Genomic DNA, 17874 nt, shown 5'->3' with positions numbered 1-17874 from the left:
CTTGCCTCTGTGGTTTCTGGTGGAAAATTGGCACTTGGTTGAGTATCCTTTATATGTGACAAATTACTTGACTCTTGTTGCTTTCAGAATTCTCTATTTTTGGTATTTGACATTCTGATTAGTCTGTGTCTCAGGGTAGGGCTATTAGGATTTATTCTGTTTGGAGTATGTTGTTCTTTTTGGACTTGTATATTTATGAATTTTTTATGAGTTGTGAAATTTTCAACCTTTATGTCCTCAGATATTCTTTCTACCCGTCTTTCCTTCTCTTCTCCTTCTGGGACACCTATGACAGGTATTTTTGCATGCTTTGTTCTGTCATTCTAATCCCTGAGACCCTACAGTTTTTCCTGTTCTTTCCTCTTTCTTCTGTCTGTAAGATTTCACTTGTCCTGTCTTCTAGTTTGCTGATTCTTTCTTCTGTCTGTTCAAATCTGCGTTGTATGCTTGTAGTATATTTTTAATCTCTTCTGTATTGCCTTTCATTTCCATCATTTGTTTCTTTTTATGTTTTCATATTCTTATGCTCACTTGGTGTCTTCTTAATAGCCCTTATCTCTTTAGCCACATTTTCCTTCATCTCCTTGAATTGATTTGAGATTTGTTTAAACATCTTTGATTAGTTGTTCAAATTCCTTGTCTCCTCTGAAGTTTTAATTTGTTCCCTCGACTGGGCCGTATCTTCCTGTTTCTTAGTATGGCTTGAATTTCTTGCTAATGTCTAGGCATCTGATTATTTTGATTAGTTTACTCTGAAGCTCTCTTGCCTAGGGTTTGAGTGTTGACTAGCTTTGTATTAAAACTTTTCTTTGACACTTGTTTCAACTTATTCTAGACTTTTAGAATTGCCTGCATTTAACTGATTCGATTTTTTTTCAGTTCTTCTTCATCTGATTCTTGTCCTAGATGTGTGGTATAGTTTTTAAGGTGGCACTATTTGTGCAGTTGTTTCACCCTCAGGAGAAATTTTTCTTTTCTTTGTCCCTTTTCTAGGAATCATGATCTACTCTGTTTGTTTTGTTTTGCTTCTATAGTTTTTTTGTTTGTTTGTTTCTGTTTTTTTTAATACATCTTTCCTTGCCTTTACCAGCTTTTGCTTGTTGGGCAAGTTCTTGGCAGGGAGGTCACCCTGGAGAGGAATTTCCCAAGTCAGTATTTACCAGTCACAGGCCCAGTGACCCATGAAGAGTGCATGCCAGCTCCACAGAGTCCCGAGGAGAGAATCTGGAAAGATTTTTGATGAGTCCCCAATGCTGTCCTCCCCTGGCCTCCCCAGCACATGGTGCCCTTCAGCAGACTGTTCCCTGCAGGCCTGTAAACTTGCATGCCTCTGCCCCTGTCGGGAGCGGGGTGGAGACTGCGGCTGCATCCCTCCCTGTCTGGGCCTGGCTGAAACAGCTCAGAGCCAGGACCTTGTGAATTCGCTGATCAAGAGCCGGGATGAGTTGTTAGCTCTGCCCTCCCTGGTTCTTGGGAAGGAGGAGTTCCACATCCCTGTCTCCACAGCAGCCAGCCAGGACTGGCTTGAGAGTAGGGGATAGGTGCCGGTAGTGCTATAGAGCCAGCTGCTCACAGTTTGTTACCACGGTTTCTTAGCCTCTTCGTTCAGCTTTTACCTGGATGCTGCACAGTTCTCCCTTGGCCTCCAAAGCCCCAGAACAGTAGTTTCAGACAATTCCTGCCTGTCGCTAGCTGTTTTGGAGAAAGAGTGAGTCCTGGAGTTCCCTACTCCGCCATTTCCCCCAGGACTTCCCCCTAAACCTTTTATTTTTACTTGTGTTATTCCTCTAGTGAGCCAGAGTGATCTCAGAATTACAGAAACCAATAGCTAGAGGATGGTTTATATATTCATTCTTTCCTCGCCTGAGAAGGTAAGTCTCACAGGCCTAGGTGGCATGGTGGCAGAGAGTAGAAAACAGTTCAGAACTTCTAGATTTTGATATTTTCATCATTGTATCATCTAACATAGCTGTGTGCCTTGCTGCAAAGAGAAATGGAGGAGAGTTCTGGATTCCATTTATTTTTTTGGGTTGCAGTTTGTTGTCACACTGAGTGTTGGCGTTGTGCTGAGCACCTTCCTCATAGGGTTCTCCTGTGATGCAGGTAGTCCTGCAAGTTCGCAAGGGTGATTCCTGGTGGGACTTCTTTAATGGTTAAGCAGTTTGTTCAGTTATCTAGTTTGAAATTGGGAGAATTTATACCTGTCTGATAAAATCCATGCTCTTAATTACTGTGTTATTTTATTGTCTTCCACTTTTGGCTTTCTGAAGTTATCTCATTGGGTCACTTCCACTGTCACGTGGAAGGTCAAATGACAGGCTGCAGAGAGGGCGGTAGTGTGAGGAAGCCTTATGTGCTTGTTGTCAGGTCTGTATTTTCAGTCTTCACTTGAGACGTTTCTGCTCCTAGCCTAGTGGAACCATTTTCCTGTGGAGAAACCAGTATCATTTCATAGTCTGACTATTGACTGACCCACCTCCTTGAACCCCTGTGCCTACATCTCTAGAAGTTTCTATTGCAAAGAACTTTGTGTGGGGAGACCACTTTTATAAGGACTAGATTATCGGGTCCTTCAAATTTGTGTTTTCTCTTTATTAAGTTGTTCCCCAAGCAGTGACATTATGGGGTTCCTGTTACTAGCCCAGGCATCAGAAGCTTTTTCTGTAAAAGGTCCTGTTGAAAGTATTTTAGGTTCTGTGGGGTGCACAGTCTCTGTCACAGTTAATAAGCTCTGCCATTGTAGGGCCACAGCAACCCTGGACAGCACATGAAAGAAGGAGCATCGCAGTCTTCCGGTGAAATCACTTACAAAAGCAAATGTGGGCCCACTGGCTGTAGGTCATTGAGCCCTGTGTTGTACGGTCTGCCCTTGAAGTCTGTAGTATCCTGTTCTTTACCCACAGCGAATGCCCAGCACAGGCGGTTGGCCTTTGATACATATTGCTGACATGTATCTTGGTTTTTTGGACCAGCTATATAAGACCTAATTGGGGGTCAAATAATGAAAGAATTTATTTTTTACTTTTGTAATTTGAAAGTTTTAAAGAACTATAAGAAAATTGCACAAATATTACAGTGAACTTCCCAAACTCTTCACCTCTATTCAGGCATTAACATTTTACCAGTTTGCTCTCTTTTTTTGTATACAGTTACACACACACACACACAATGTAATGTATATGTTATTCATGATCCTAACTTTTTCAGAATAAGTTTTAGAGATCATAACCTTTAACCTATAAGGCTCTTACTTGACTGTAATAACTGTTGGGGATTGAATCATGTCCCCCACAAAAGTCATGTTCAGTCCCCATCCCCTGGTCCTGTGGGTGTGAATCCATTTGTAAAAATAGATTTGAAGATGTTATTAGTTAAGGTGTGCCAAACTGAATGAGAGTAGGCTCTAATCCAATACGGCTGAAGTCCTTATAACCAAACGTGATTGGACTGAGAGAAGGCCACAGAGAGCAGCCAGAGGCTGGAAGTCTGCATAACCCAAGAGAAAGGAGATGTCATCATACTCATTGCAGTGTGACAGAAAAGCCATGGAACCCCATACATTGTTGGCCAGCTAGAAGATGCCAGCCCTGGGAGGAAGCAAGCCTTCTAGCTTCTGCAACTGTGAGCCAATAAGTTCCTACTATTAATCCAACCTACTGTGTGTTTTTGCTTTAGGAGCCAAGAAACTGAAACAGTAATCAAATTCAGAAAATTTAACATTAATGTGAGGCTTACAGAAAAAACGTGCATAAAATAGTGACTTCTCCTAAAGTCCCCCCTCCCTACCTCCCAAGCGATTTCCCTGTCTTTAACACTTTACATTAGTGTGGTGCCTTTGTTACACTTGTTGAAAAGATGTTAATATAATTATACTGTTAACTGTAGTCCATACCGTGCATGATTTTTGCCTGAATTAGTGGCATTTACTTGTTGGCATTCTGCTTTACAGAAGAGCTTTCCCTTCTACACACTCACTTATTGGTTAAAGATTCATTTTAAACCCCCAGGTTTTAAGGTGTAAATCTTATTAAAAAGGAGCTCATTATTATCTTTGTTTCTAAGAGACAAAGACTTGAGAAACAGAAAAAAGACTTTGGCGGGTGTATCATGTACAGCCAGAGCAGTAGCAAGGGGAAAATGGAAAGGTAGGGCATATTCACTGACTTTTTTTCTGTTTCATAAGACATTATCAAAGGTTATGTGGGGAATAAAAGGTATTTTGATCAAGTTTGATAAAAGTTAAATCATACAAATTTAACAGTTTTCTTTGCTGTAGTAATTATAAAAAAAGCATCAATATGCTAATGGTCTATGAATGTCCTAGAGGAGGATGAAGTGTGTTTAAAGAGAACTTCGTCCTCTCAGGTATCTCTGTGAACCACCTTTTCATTAATACATATTAAATGAATATGCCTTCTTCATGAGAAGCATTGGGGTTTGTTTAGGTAATAAAAAGATAAGCAAGACAGTCTTTGTCCTCAGGGAGTTCATGTGTTCTGAAACCTGGGGAAGTAGGAGAAAATGAGAAAACATTTTCATCATGGGTCAAAAGACCCAAAACGCTGCAGTTGGTGGAAAGTAAAGCAAGTGCCTCAAGACTGCAGGGGATTCAGAAGAGGAAGAGTTATTAATTAGGAAGAATGGGGGTGTTTCTTAGGTGGTATTTTTAATAGATAACTTTGAACAGAGTGGAGGAGATAGAAATGAGGCAAATTGCACAGCAGTGGCTCCAGTGGGGGCTATGTGCAGGAAGGAACCTTGGGAAACACTGCAGACTGTTGAGCTTGGGTGGGGGGGCGTGCTTTTCCAGCTGCCTCGGGAGGTGTCGGGTAGAGGGATGTGACTGAGCAGAGTTGTCTTGAGGAAGACTGAAATGGCACTGCTGGGTAAACTGAAGTAGAATGAGCAGACACTGGGAAAATATGGTTGAAGACAATTGTAATGGTCTATGGCAAGTGGTCTTCAAACTTTATGACCATTTTGAAGAACTCTCATACATTTTAAAGTTTAAAATTGACATCTAAAATTTTCTCCATATAATGTTACCATATTTGTAAAGAATGGAATTTCTAGTGTATTGTAAATACTGATATTTTAAAACATCAATTTTTAAAATGTAATCTGAAGACCATGAAACTTTGTTGCCTGCTACCATCCATTTTTTAAAAATTCATGAATACGTTCTTTATATTGGGAATTTTAACATTCTTTTTTCTCCTTGATCTCTCCAGTTTCCACTCCAAATTTTATCCTAATATATTTGTATGCTTGAAAGTTTTATTATTGCCCTGTCACATTTCTTTGCATTAAAATATGGCTATAAGTGGAAATTTAAGATTTTAATTTCTTGAGGTCATAAAACTTAGCTCTATTTTATTGTTTCCATTTCATTTATTATTATTATTTAATTGATCAACCTGAAATCTGTCACAAATTTTGATCAATAGTAAACAAAATTTTATTGAAATTTTTATCTTAATGAAATAGATGAAAAGTTTTAAAAATTAACATGTTTATAAATGAATATGTTATTTCTAGAATAAGAATATTTAGCATCAATTTCTACTTTTCATTGAGGAATCAGGTTTTGTTAGCAGTGCCACTGTTTCCTTGAATTTCTTCCAAGTTATGTGCCAAAAATTACAGAAGTATTTTTAATGAGCTGTCAGTCTAGAAGTATTTGTTGCAGTCTTTAGAGAGTAGAGTGGATCTTTTAACACTTTCATCAGTATTTCAAGGTGTTCCTTTGTGTTTGGCAATGGAGGGCTTTTTGTTTGTTTGTCTCTGCACTTTTTCACAACAGATTTGCCTCCAGAACACAGGTGTCGTGAAAACCATCACTGCATCTTAAGCCAAGATGGGAAAAGAAAAGACTCATATCAACATTGTCGTTATTGGATATATAGATTCAGGCAAGTCCGCCGCAGCTGGCCATCTGATCTACAAATGTGGTGGAATTGACAAAAGAACCATTAAAAAATTTGAGAAGAAGGGAAAGGGGTCCTTCAAGTATGCCTGGGTCTTGCATAAACTAAAAGCTGAACATGAGTGTGGTATCACCATTGATATCTTCTTGTGGAAATCTGAGACCAGCAAGTATTATGTGACCATCATTGATGTCCCAGGACACAGAGACTTTCTTAAAACATGATCACAGGCACATCTCAGGCTGACTGTGCTGTCCCGATTGGTGCTGCTGGTATTGGTGGATTTGAAGCTGGCATATCCAAGAATGGGCAGACCTGAAGGCATGCCCTTCTGGCTTACACACTGGGTGTGAAACAACTAATAGTTGGTGTTAACCAAATGGATTGTACTAAGCCACCTTACAGTCAAAAGAAATATGAGGAATTTGTTAAGGAATTCGGCACCTACATTAAGAAAATTGGCTACGACCCTGACACAGTAGCATCTGTGCCAATTTCTGGTTGGAATAGTGACAACATGCTGGAGCCAAGCACTGATATACCTTGGTTCAAGGGATGGAAAGTTACTCTTAAGGATGGCAGTGCCAGTGGAGCCATGCTGCTCGAAGGTCTGGATTGCATCCTACCACCTACTCGTCCATCTGACAAGCCCTTGCGTCTCTCTCTTCAGGATGTCTACAAAATTGATGGTATTGGTACTGTACCTGTGGGCCAAGTGAAGACTGGTATTCTCAAACTGGGCATGGTGATCACCTTTGCTCCAGTAAACGTTACAACTGAAGTCAAGTCTGCTGAAATGCACCATGAAGCTTTGAGTGAAGCTCTTCCTGGAGACAGTGTGGGCTTCAATGTCAAGAACGTATCTGTAAAAGATGTTTGTCATGGCAATGCGACTGGTGACAGCAAAAATGACCTACCAATGGAATCATCTGGCTTCACTGCTCAGGAGACTATCCTGAACCATCCAGGCCAAGTCAGTGTTGGCTCTGCACCTGTGCCGGATTGACACAGCTCACATTTCTTGCAAGTTTGCTGAACTGAAGGAGAAGATTGATCGCCGTTCTGGCAAGAAGCTGGAAGATGGCCCCAAATTCCTGAAGTCTGGTGATGCTGCCATCATTGATATGGTTCCTGGCAAGCCCATGTGTGTTGAGAGCTTCTCTGGGTCGTTTTGGCTGTTCGTGATATGAGACAGTTGCTATGGGTGTCATCAAGGCAGTGGACAAGAAGGCTGCTGGAGCTGCCAAGGTCACCAAGTCTGCCCACAAACCTCAGAAAGCTGAATGAATATTACCCATAACACCTGCCACCCCAGTCTTAGTCAGTGGTGGAAGAACAGTCTCAGAACTGCTTGTCTCAGTTGGCCATTTAAGTTTAATAGTAAAAGACTGGTTAATAATAATAATACATCATAAAACCTTCAGGGGGAAAGGAATGTTTTGTGGACCATTTGTTTTCATGTGGCAGTTTTAAGTTATTAGTTTTTAAAATCAGTACTTTTTAAATGGAAACAGTGACCAAAAAAATCTGTCACAGAATGTGAGACCCATTAAAACAAAGTTTAATGAGAAAAAAAAAATCTCTTTGCACCTAGACAAAAGGTATCAGAGCCCCTGAATTAGAGTGTAGGGAGCTGAAAGGCAGGAATAGATACAGAATACTTTATAAAAGAATTTATAATTGTTAGCACTGATCAGATATGGAGGCAAGAAAAGTAGGGTTAAAAACACTCAAGGCCTCGTGTTGGTACCAAGGTGCGGTGACTGGGGAGAAGGATGGCAGTTTGACAGTTCTGAGGAAGAGTTGATTTTACAAGATGAGTTTGGACAGTTGAATCTGCAGAACAAATAAGACATTAAGGTGTACATCATACAGAGTAGCTGCAGATATGAATTTGGCGTTGAGGGCAAGCGAAATTCAGGGGTCCGTTACATTAGCTGGTAGCTGAAGCTTTGGAAAGGACTGATCTTACCAGTGTGTATGTGTGTATAAAATGTGTTTGTGCGAACCAAACTAGGTAAACTACCTACCCAAAAAGTCAGAAAGAAATAAGTGGAAATTGTCCAAGAATGTAGAAAAGTACTCAGTTTTTTGCACTTCTAGAGAACTCTAGAAAGAAGAATTAAGAAGAGGTGTAGGGATGGGGAAGTCAGCATTGTGATGTGCTGCAGAGAAGTCAAACTAAAGCTCTGAGAAGGGTCCCTTGGTTTTGGCAGATTATTACTAGTCTTTGAGAACAGTCACAAGAATGAAAGAGAAATAAAGCATTTCTCTTGATGAGAAAGTAAAGGTTACATCTTTAAGAAGTTTGATGGAAAGAAGTCATTTGCATGAATAGCAAGCTTAGTCTCTAACTCAGTGTATAAGGAAAAAAACATGTATAGTCAGAATTACCCTTCAATAACTTTGTATTGCTGATAAAAAACAGTATAACTGCACATATTTACAAGTCTAACAGCCATTTATTTCCTCTGCATTTGTAACGTGGTTGTTTTTGTAGGTAAGTCCTAGATGACATGCTTGGTTTGTGTTTAAGGGCCAAGCAGTTGGAAAAATATGTCTTGGCACTAATCAGCACATAAAGGACTATCGTGTAACATAGTGAGGTAGGAATGAAAGTTGGTTTTTTTGAAGGTGGCTCTGGGGACCTCTAATTGAACAGAGATTTGTACCATCTTCTGAGAGAGATGTAGGATTTAAGAATAATAGGTTGACAGTTCTTGAGTGAGCTGCTGGGAAATGTCAGCTGAAATTAGCCTGAATTTGTAATATATCTGAGCAGTGTTGACAGGGAATAGAAAAGAAGGCTTATATATGGTCTTGATGCAGGTGGAATGGAAATAGCAATATAGTCTTGAGAGCATTGAGCTTCTGTGTGCTTCTTCCTTTCTCCTCATGCCACTAAGGTTTCAGGGTCATTGGGAGAAGGGCATTGGGAAAGGGACTGGAGTTCACAAGGTGCTGGCTAAAGACAACAGAAGGCATATCAGCTTGAAAAAGACATCATGATATTGACTTCTTTTTCCTAATTTTTAAAACATCAGTGATAATTTTAATTAGTAATCAATGATTTTAATCAAATTATATTAGAGCATAGTTGAGCAAGATGGACCTTTAGTATATATTTTGCCAAGAATTTTCCATTGCTCAAAATAGGTAATTTTGGTATTTAATTAAGTTGTCTCTTAGAAAACTCTCAAATACAACTCTTGATTACGGATGGTAATGTGATTTGTTTTGCCAGGTATCATGGTCAGGTTCATGTGTCAACTTGGCCAAGTCGTGGTACCTGTTTGGTTGGGCATATGCTGGCCTGTGTGTTGCAATGAAGCCATTTCATAGAATTAAATCATGATACATCAGCTGCATCCACAACTGATTCCATTTGTAATCAGCCAAGGGGAGTGTCTTCTGCAATGAGTGATGCTTAATCTAATCACTGGAAGCCTTTTAAGGAGGATTCAGAAGACACAGGCTCTTCCTGTCTCAGCTGGCGAGTCTCTCCTGTGGAGTTTGTACAGATCCTCCATCGGAATCTTGGGCTTCACAGCCTGCCCTGCAGATTTTGAACTCTTATGTTCCCACAGTTACATGAGACACTTTTATAAATTTTATATTTGCGAGTGTTTCCTGTTGATTCTGTTTCTCTAGAGAACCCTAACTAATCCACTAGGTAAGAGGAATTTTTCAGAATGTGTTAATACCCCTCTTAAAAAATTGGAAGGTTAGACTAGGAACAGTATGGTGGAGTGAAATCTTTCAGGGCTCTGTTCGCCAATGCCAACTTTGAAAAACCAGCTAGAACTGGCAGAAATATCTTTCACAAAACTCCAGGAAACAGTTAAAGGACTGCAATAAGAGGGTGAGCACTGAATCAAGAAAAAGCCCATTTAAAAGCAGTGGGGTCTTGTGATGCACTGGCTGTCACTGCAACCACCCCCCCCCCCCCCCCACCCTTTTACTGGCTCCTAGTATGGATCCTTGGTCCTTGTTTCAGAGGGAGCAGAGTCACCCTTGTGCACGTGCTGGAAGCATGTATGTCTGGCTCCATCTCTCTGGTGGTGGGTTGAGGAACTCGCTGTCCTACAACTTGCCGCTGCGTGTAGAAGATGACTCACCAGCTCTTTTACAGAACTGTGTGGGAGAGCAGTTAAATGGCTACCTAGGGAAAGGATAGGTGGTTGTGGGACATACAGTGCAGTGCATAGGGCCTTGAAGAAACTTTTGTAGATATACTTATCTACAAAAACATGGGAATTCCTAAGACCGAACATGCATGCCCAAGACAAGGTATATGCCTAGAAAGGACAAGGGAAGCCCCTGTGCTTTGGCCGAGAGCTGTTTTCTAAGCTTTGTTTGGATAAGCCCTGGAGAAGCACTTACACAGGTTGGTCAGCAAAGACTTGGAAAGGTGTTTTCTTTTTTATCGTCTTTGTTGTTGTTAGCTCCTGGCACTCAAGGAAAGTTCTTTCAGGACACTAGCTGGATTCAAGTTTAAGGGTCATATGCTTCAGTTTCAATTTCAGTGATAACACATTGAAATGTCCAGATTTCAACAAAAGATTACAGACTATACAAAGGAATAGGAAGTGATGGCCCAGACAAAGGAGAATATATTAAAGCAGTGGAAAACATCAATGAGGATGTCCACATCTGAGACATACCTGACAAAGACATTAGAAAAATGGTCCTACATGTGCTTGAAAAGGAAAGGAAAACATAGACCAAGAATTAAAGGACATCAGGAAAACAATAGATGGAGACAAAGAAAACATCAGTAGAGAGATGGAAATTATTAAAAGGAACCAAACGGAGCTGACAACCACAGTAACAGAAATTAAAAATTCCCGAGAGAAGTTCAACAGCAGATTGGAGCTGACAGAAGAATCTGAACTTGAGGATAAGATAGTTGAAATCTTCTAGTCTGAGGAGCAGAAAGAGGTATGAATAAAGAGAGGAGAATTGAGTCTGAAGAACCTGTGAGACACCATCAGCCATGCTAATACATGCATTGTGGTAATCCCGGAAGGAAAAAGGAGCAGAGAGAATGTTCAAAGACTTGGTGGCTGAAAACTTCCAAAATTTAAAGATACTCAAATCCACATATCCAAGAAGGTCAAGGAACTCCAGATAGAATAAATCCAAATAGACCCTTCCCATACTGTGTTATAATTAAACTGTCAATTGCAAGACAATGACAAGGTTAAATATAAATGCCAGTACTATATTTTAGGTTTGTAATTCCACTTTTTTACTTCTTACAGGATCTAAAAGGCAAAGTTCGTATTTGACTTATATGAACATGTAATTTGTGACAAGAACTACATAAAGGTGGGGTATGGAAGAATATAGCAACACAGTGTGTATATTCTATTGAACTTAGGTTGGTATCAAAGCAAACAGGATTGTTATAGATTTAGAATGTTAAATTTTAAACCCCAAAATAACCATAAAGGTAGTATCAGAGCATATGTAAACTCTTGGAGATGGAAGGGGTGAAGGCAACGGCAGTATTGTGTATGGGATTAATACTACTGAATGATATGTTCGAGAAGAATTGGTGTAAAAGTTTGTGTTGTATACATATTTCCGTGATTGAAGAAAAAGGAAAGAGAAAGTAAAGAGAATGACAGTGAAATGCAGTACAGGATAATGGATGGGGTCTAAATGGAAAGAAGGCTCAAAAGAACCTTATTGGAGCATGAGATAAAATTGGATACACAATGTAAGATTTGTATCAGTGAACTTGAGAACTGCACTTAAAGTGATTACATAAGTAAATATCTTCTTTCAATGAGAAATGTACAAAAACAAGTATTCCCGTTTTATAGATGCAGAAGCAGATCACATTGTTTAGGTGCTTGTTTAGGTTTACAACAAGTTTGTAAGTAGCAGTACTTGAGATTTGAGCCTAGAGCTGTCTTCAGAAAATCTGTCCTTTTCACAGCGTGGAACACCTCCTTTTATATAGACACAGTTGTCAACCATGGTTCATAGAGTGATGACAGGGAGTTTGAGGAAAAACTATAATTTTGTTACCCTTTAGGAATATGGTTCTCAAATATTGTCATTTAACAATCTGCGTTTGAATTACTGAGGGTATTTATTAAAAATGAATATTCTTAGCCATTCCATATAATCAGGGACACCTTCATATTCAGTCTCTGAGTATATTATCCAAGAAACTATGTTTTAGGTAAGCATTACAGGGGAATCATAAATACCGTAATGTTTGACATTCAAGTGCCTAGGAATCTTCTCCCACCATCATACCCCACTCCAAAAACGAACCACATTTTAAGAATGAGAACCCAGTATTATTAATGTTCATCTTTAAGATGAGCAGTGTGAAACTCTGATGACACAGTGTGGTCATAGTCGTAGAATTCTAGAGCTGCATAAAGGTACCTTCTAGGTCATGCTAGCTCAGCAGTGTTACAAAGGAGAAAACTGAGAGCAAATGAGAGTGAATCGCTGAGTGAGTTTTACAGTACTTTGGTAAGTAATGACTATGGTATCTTGCTAGGTGAGAATAGGTGAGAATAATGAGAATAAGCTGAGTTGATTTTTTTCTGTACTATGTGAGTAATTATGTTCATTGTCAGGTGTTACTTTTAATTCACACAATCTCTACCTTCTAATAGAGATGCTTAGGCCATTTGCGCTTAATGTGATTATTGATGTGTTTGGGTTTAAATTTGTCAATCTTGCTTTTTTCCCATCTCTTTGTCCCGCCTTTTCCTTATTTCCATTATGCTCTTTTTTCTTTTTTAATATCTTTATTGATGATAGTTGCACACATATATTCCATACATGGTGTACAATCAGTGGGTTACAGTATCATCACATAGTTGTGTATTCATCACCATCATCATTTTTTAGAACATTTGCATCACTCCAGAAAAAGAAATAAATAGGTAAAACTCATGTATCCCATACCCCATGCCCCTCCCTCTCATTGACCACTGGTATTTCCATTTACCCAATTTATTTTACCCCTTATCCCCCCATTATTATTTATTTTTTGTTTTAAACCATATTTGTGTTTACTCATTTGTCGATACCCTGGATAAAAGGTGCATCAAACACAAGCTTTTCACAATCACACAGTCACATTGTAGAAGTTAAGTCTTTATACAATCATCTTCAAGAATCAAGACTACTGGACACAGTTCAACAGTTTGAGGTACTTCCCTCCAGCCACTCTAATATACCATAAACTAAAAAGGGATATCTCTATAATGCATAAGAAGTAACCTCTAGGGTAACCTCTCAGCTCTGTTTGAAATCTCTCAGCCACTGAAACTTTGTTTTGTCTCATTTCATTCTTCCCCCCTTTGGTCAAGAAGGCCTTCTCAATCCCTTGATGCTAGGTCCCAGAGATTTACACCCCTGGGAGTCATGCCACATGTAAGGGGGAGGGCAGTGAGTTCACCTGCTAAATTGGCTTAGAGAGAGAGGGCACATCTGAGCAACAAAAGAGGTTCTGTGGGGGTGATTCTTAGGCCTAATTTTTTTTTCTGTTAATTTTTTTAAAATACCAATAAACGCCAAACAAACACAAACATTCTTAACTTTTGATCGTTCCGTTCTACATATACAATCAGTAATTCACAATATCATCACATAGTTGCATATTCATCATCATAATCATTTCTTGGAACATTTGCATCTATTCAGAAAAAGAAATAAAAAGAAAACAGAAAATAATCATACGTCCCGTACCCCTTACCCCTCCCCTTCATTGATCACTAGCATTTCAATCTAAATTTATTTTAACATTTCTTCCCCCTGTTATTTATTTTTATTCCATATGTTTTACCCGTCTGTTGATAAGGTAGATAAAAGGAGCATCAGACACAGGGTTTTCACTATCACACAGTCACATTGTGAAAGCTATATCATTATACAATCATCTTCAAGCAACACAGCTACTGGAACACAGCTCTACATTTTCAGGCAGTTCCCTCCAGCCTCTCCATTACATCTTGACTAACAAGGTGATATCTATTTAATGCCTAAGAATAACCTCCAGGACAACCTCTCACTCTGGAATCTCTCAGCCATTGACACTTTGTCTCATTTCACTCTTCCCCCTTTTGGTCGAGAAGGTTTTCCCAATCCCTTGATGCTGAGTCTCATCTCATTCTAGGATTTCTGTCCCACATTGTCTTAGGCCTAATTTTAAGTAGGCTTAGTCTGTCCTTTGCAGGAATAAGTTTCAAAGGGGCAAACCCTAAGATTGATGTCTTGACCTATTGACTTGGTTGTCCCCACTGCTTGCGAGAATGTCAGAAATTATCTGAAGGGAAAGTTGAATATTTCCTCCTTTCTCCCCAGTCCCCCAAGGTGGAGGGACTTCTCTATTCACTGCCAGATTTCTCTGGGATATATTGGGGCATCTATACTAACCTGGACAAACCAACAAAATCTCACGCCCGATTCTGGATTCCATGTACTTATGGTGTTCAACTAAACTGAACATAAAAGCTAAGTTAGGTAAAGCACTACCCAGAATACAAATTTGCACCGGTTAAACATCACTCCCTTTGTTCTCACACAGAAGTAGAAGTTAGTTCTAAAATATGGAGAGTATCGTCCTTTTCCCTGTATTCTGCTTCACCCCAGTCCTGTCAAGATCAGCTTCCTTCACATCCCTACTCAAAGTCTGATTACTTTAACTTTGTAAACAGTTCCTGTATGTTAGTGTGGGTTTTTGAAGCTTATATTTTGAAATAATTTGAGACTTACTGTAGCATTGCAAAGATGCTACTGAGTATTTCTGTATATTTTCTCTGCTTAGCATTTTACATTACCGTGGTGTAGTTATCAAAACTAAGAAAATTAACATTGGAGTAGTAGTTAGGTGTCAACTTGGCCAGGTGATAGTGCCCAGTCGTTCTGATGTTGTGGACTTAAAATCATTAGCATGGGAAATTCTTCTATGGCTAATGACATCTTGATTGCATTACGCTCTTTTTATGCCTTCTTTTGGACTGAGTGTTTTTTATGATTCAATTTTATGTCTTTTATGGTTTGTTAGGAGTATGTTGATGTGTTTTTTTTTTTTTGCTTTTTATAATGTTTACTTTAGAATTTGTAGTTATACATCTTTAATTTATCGCAGTCTACCTTTGAGTAGCCTGTGTTTCTTCACATAAAGTGTAGGATATTTACAGCAGTATACTTTATCCTCCCCTGCCTTTGTGCTATTGCAATCATGTATTTTACTTCTACATATGTTATACATTCCACAATATATGTTTTGCTTTGAGCAGGCAATTATCTTTTTTTTAAAGCAGTTTTTTGAGATAAATTTGCATACCGTACAGTTCATCTGAAGTATACATTAAGTGTCTTCTAGTAAATTCACAGAGTTGTGCATTCATCTCCACAATCCACTCTAGAAAATTTTCACCCTCATTATGGCTCAACTATGTCATACAGTCCCATGTTTCATTCTCTGTCTTTCCTTCTAGTGACATGTACAACTCTTAACTTTTCCTTTCAACCACAATCGCAGCCACATATCATTGTTGTTAATTACACTCACTGTAATGTGCTACCATCATCTCCATCCATTTCCAAACATTTACAATCAACCTTACTCCTTCTTCTGCCCAAGTTAAGCCAGCTCCTCATCCTCTGCCCTGCCTCTGCTGACCTGTGTTCTAGATAGTAGCACCATGAGTTTATGCATTACATTTAGGTCATATGAGTAAGATCATACAGTATTTGTCCTCTTGTGTCTGACTTATTTCACTCAATATGATGCTCTCAAAGTTCATGTGTGTAGTCACATGTATCATAACTTCATTCCATCTTTCAGCTGCGTTATAGTCCATCATATGTATATACCACATTTTGTTTATCCATTCAAAAGTTGATGGACATGTGTGTTGTTTCCATTTTCTGACAGTTGTGAATAATGCCACTATGAATATCGGTGTGCAAATGCTGGTTCACATCCTGCTTTCAGCTCTTTTGGGTATATACCTAGTAGCAGAATTGCCAGATCATATGGCAGTCCTATACTTAGATTCCTGAAGAACCACCGAACTGTCTTCCACAGCAGTTGTTATTATTTCGCATTCAAACTAGCAGTGAATGTGTTCCTATTTCTCTGCATCATCTCCAATACTTGCAGTTTTCTTTTTATAGTGGCCATTTTAGTAGGTATGAAACTATCTCTGTAGTTTTGATTTGCATTTCCCTAATAGCTAGTGATGTTGAGTATCTTTTCATGGTGCTTTTTAAATCCATGTGCATCTCCTCTTTGGAAAGATGTCTGTTCAAGTCTTTTGCCCATTTTTATTTTTATTTATCTATTTTTTTAAACATGACAACATACAAACACGAACATTCTTACCATATGATCATACCATCCTTGGTATATAATCAGTAATTCACATTATATTATCACGTAATATTATCACATAGTTGTATATTCATCACCATGATCATTTCTTAGAACATTTGCATCAATTCAGAAAAAGAAATAAAAAGAAAAAAGAAAAAACTCATGCCCCTCACCCCTCCCTCTCTTTCATTACTAATATTTCCGTCTACGCAATATGTTTTAGCCTTTGTTTCCCCTGTTTTGTTCTATACCCTTTTCACTCCCTTTCATTGATCACTGGCATTTCAATCTACTACATTTATTTTAACATTTGTCCCCCCTGTTATTTATATGTTTTTAATCCATATGTTTTATTCATCTGTCCATACTATAGCTAAAAGGAGCATCAGACACAAGGTTTTCACAACCACACAGTCACATTATGAAAGCTATATCGTCATACAGTCATCTTCAAGAAACATGGCTACTGGAACACAGCTCCACATTTTCAGGCATTTCCCTCCAGCCTCTCCGATATACCTTAACTAAAAAGGTGATATCTGTATAATGCCTAAGAATAACCTCCAGGATAACCTCTTGACTCCGTGTGGACCCTCTCAGCCATTGACACTTTATTTTGACTCATTTCTCTTTTCTCCCATATAATCTAGAAGATTTTCTCAATCCCTTGATGCTGAGTCCCAGCTCATTCTAGGATTTCTGTCCCATGTTGCCAGGAAGGTTTATACCCCTGGGGTCATGTCCCACATAGAGAGGGGGAGGGCAGTGAGTTTGCTTGTCATGTTGGCTAAGAGAGAGAGCTTTTGCCCATTTTTAAATTGGGTTGTTTGTCTTTATCATTGAGTTGTAGGATTTGTTTATATATCCTGGATATTAAACCCTTATTGCGTATGTGGTATCCAAATATTTTCTCCCACTGAATGGGATGCCTTTTCACTTGACAAAGTGACCTTGACAAAGTCATTTGAAGCACAAAAGTATTCAGTTTTGAGGAGGTCCCATGTGTCTGCTTTTTCTTTTGCTTCATGTGCTTTGCCTGTAAGGTCTAAGAAACCACTACATACTACAGGATCTGGAAGATGCTTCCCTACATTTTCTTCTAGGAGTTCTGTGGTCCTGGTTCTCATATTTAGGTCTTTTATCCATGGTGTGAGATAGGGGTCCTGTTTTAGTTTTCTTGGATAGGGATATCCCGTTCTCCCGGCACCATTTGTTGAAGGGACTGCTCTGTTCCAGTTGAGTGGACTTGGAAGCCTTTTCAAAAATCAGTTGACCGTAGATAATGAGGGTCTAATTCTGAACTATTCTGAACTCTCCATTTGATTCCATTGGCTAATATGTCTGTCTTTATGCCAGTACCATGCTGTTTCAATGTAATCCTATAATTTTCCCATCAGTTATATTTTGTTTCTAGAGCTCCAATTTAAATAATATATGTTGACTATTTATTTTCAGTATGTAAACGTGGTTCAAATATTTGTTATTTTAATCATTAGAAACAAAACAGGATAAAAATATAATCTTCCTTTTGACTTGTATGTACTAGTAACATATAATCTATTATTTCATGGTCAAACTTCTGAAAAG

General features: G+C 38.8%; 1 protein-coding gene across 9 annotated transcripts in view; it reads left to right on the top strand.

Annotated features, from left to right (window-relative positions):
* PPP4R1 (protein phosphatase 4 regulatory subunit 1) overlaps positions 1 to 17874 on the top strand; it is a 129509-nt gene that overhangs the window by 25954 nt on the left and 85681 nt on the right. For 2 of the 9 annotated variants that reach the window (XM_077135975.1, XM_077135973.1), the window contains exon 1: positions 9937 to 12425. The exons of the other annotated variants lie outside the window; for them this stretch is intronic. The gene's annotated coding sequence lies outside the window, so the exon portion shown is untranslated. Of the gene's footprint in view, positions 1 to 9936; positions 12426 to 17874 lie in introns of those variants that run through there. 9 annotated transcript variants of the gene reach the window in all.

This window comes from Tamandua tetradactyla, chromosome 18, assembly GCF_023851605.1.
Source record: "Tamandua tetradactyla isolate mTamTet1 chromosome 18, mTamTet1.pri, whole genome shotgun sequence".
Taxonomy (NCBI): Eukaryota; Metazoa; Chordata; class Mammalia; order Pilosa; family Myrmecophagidae; genus Tamandua; species Tamandua tetradactyla.
Note: the sequence above shows the minus strand (reverse complement) of the source record. Positions and strands in the feature narration are given on the sequence as shown.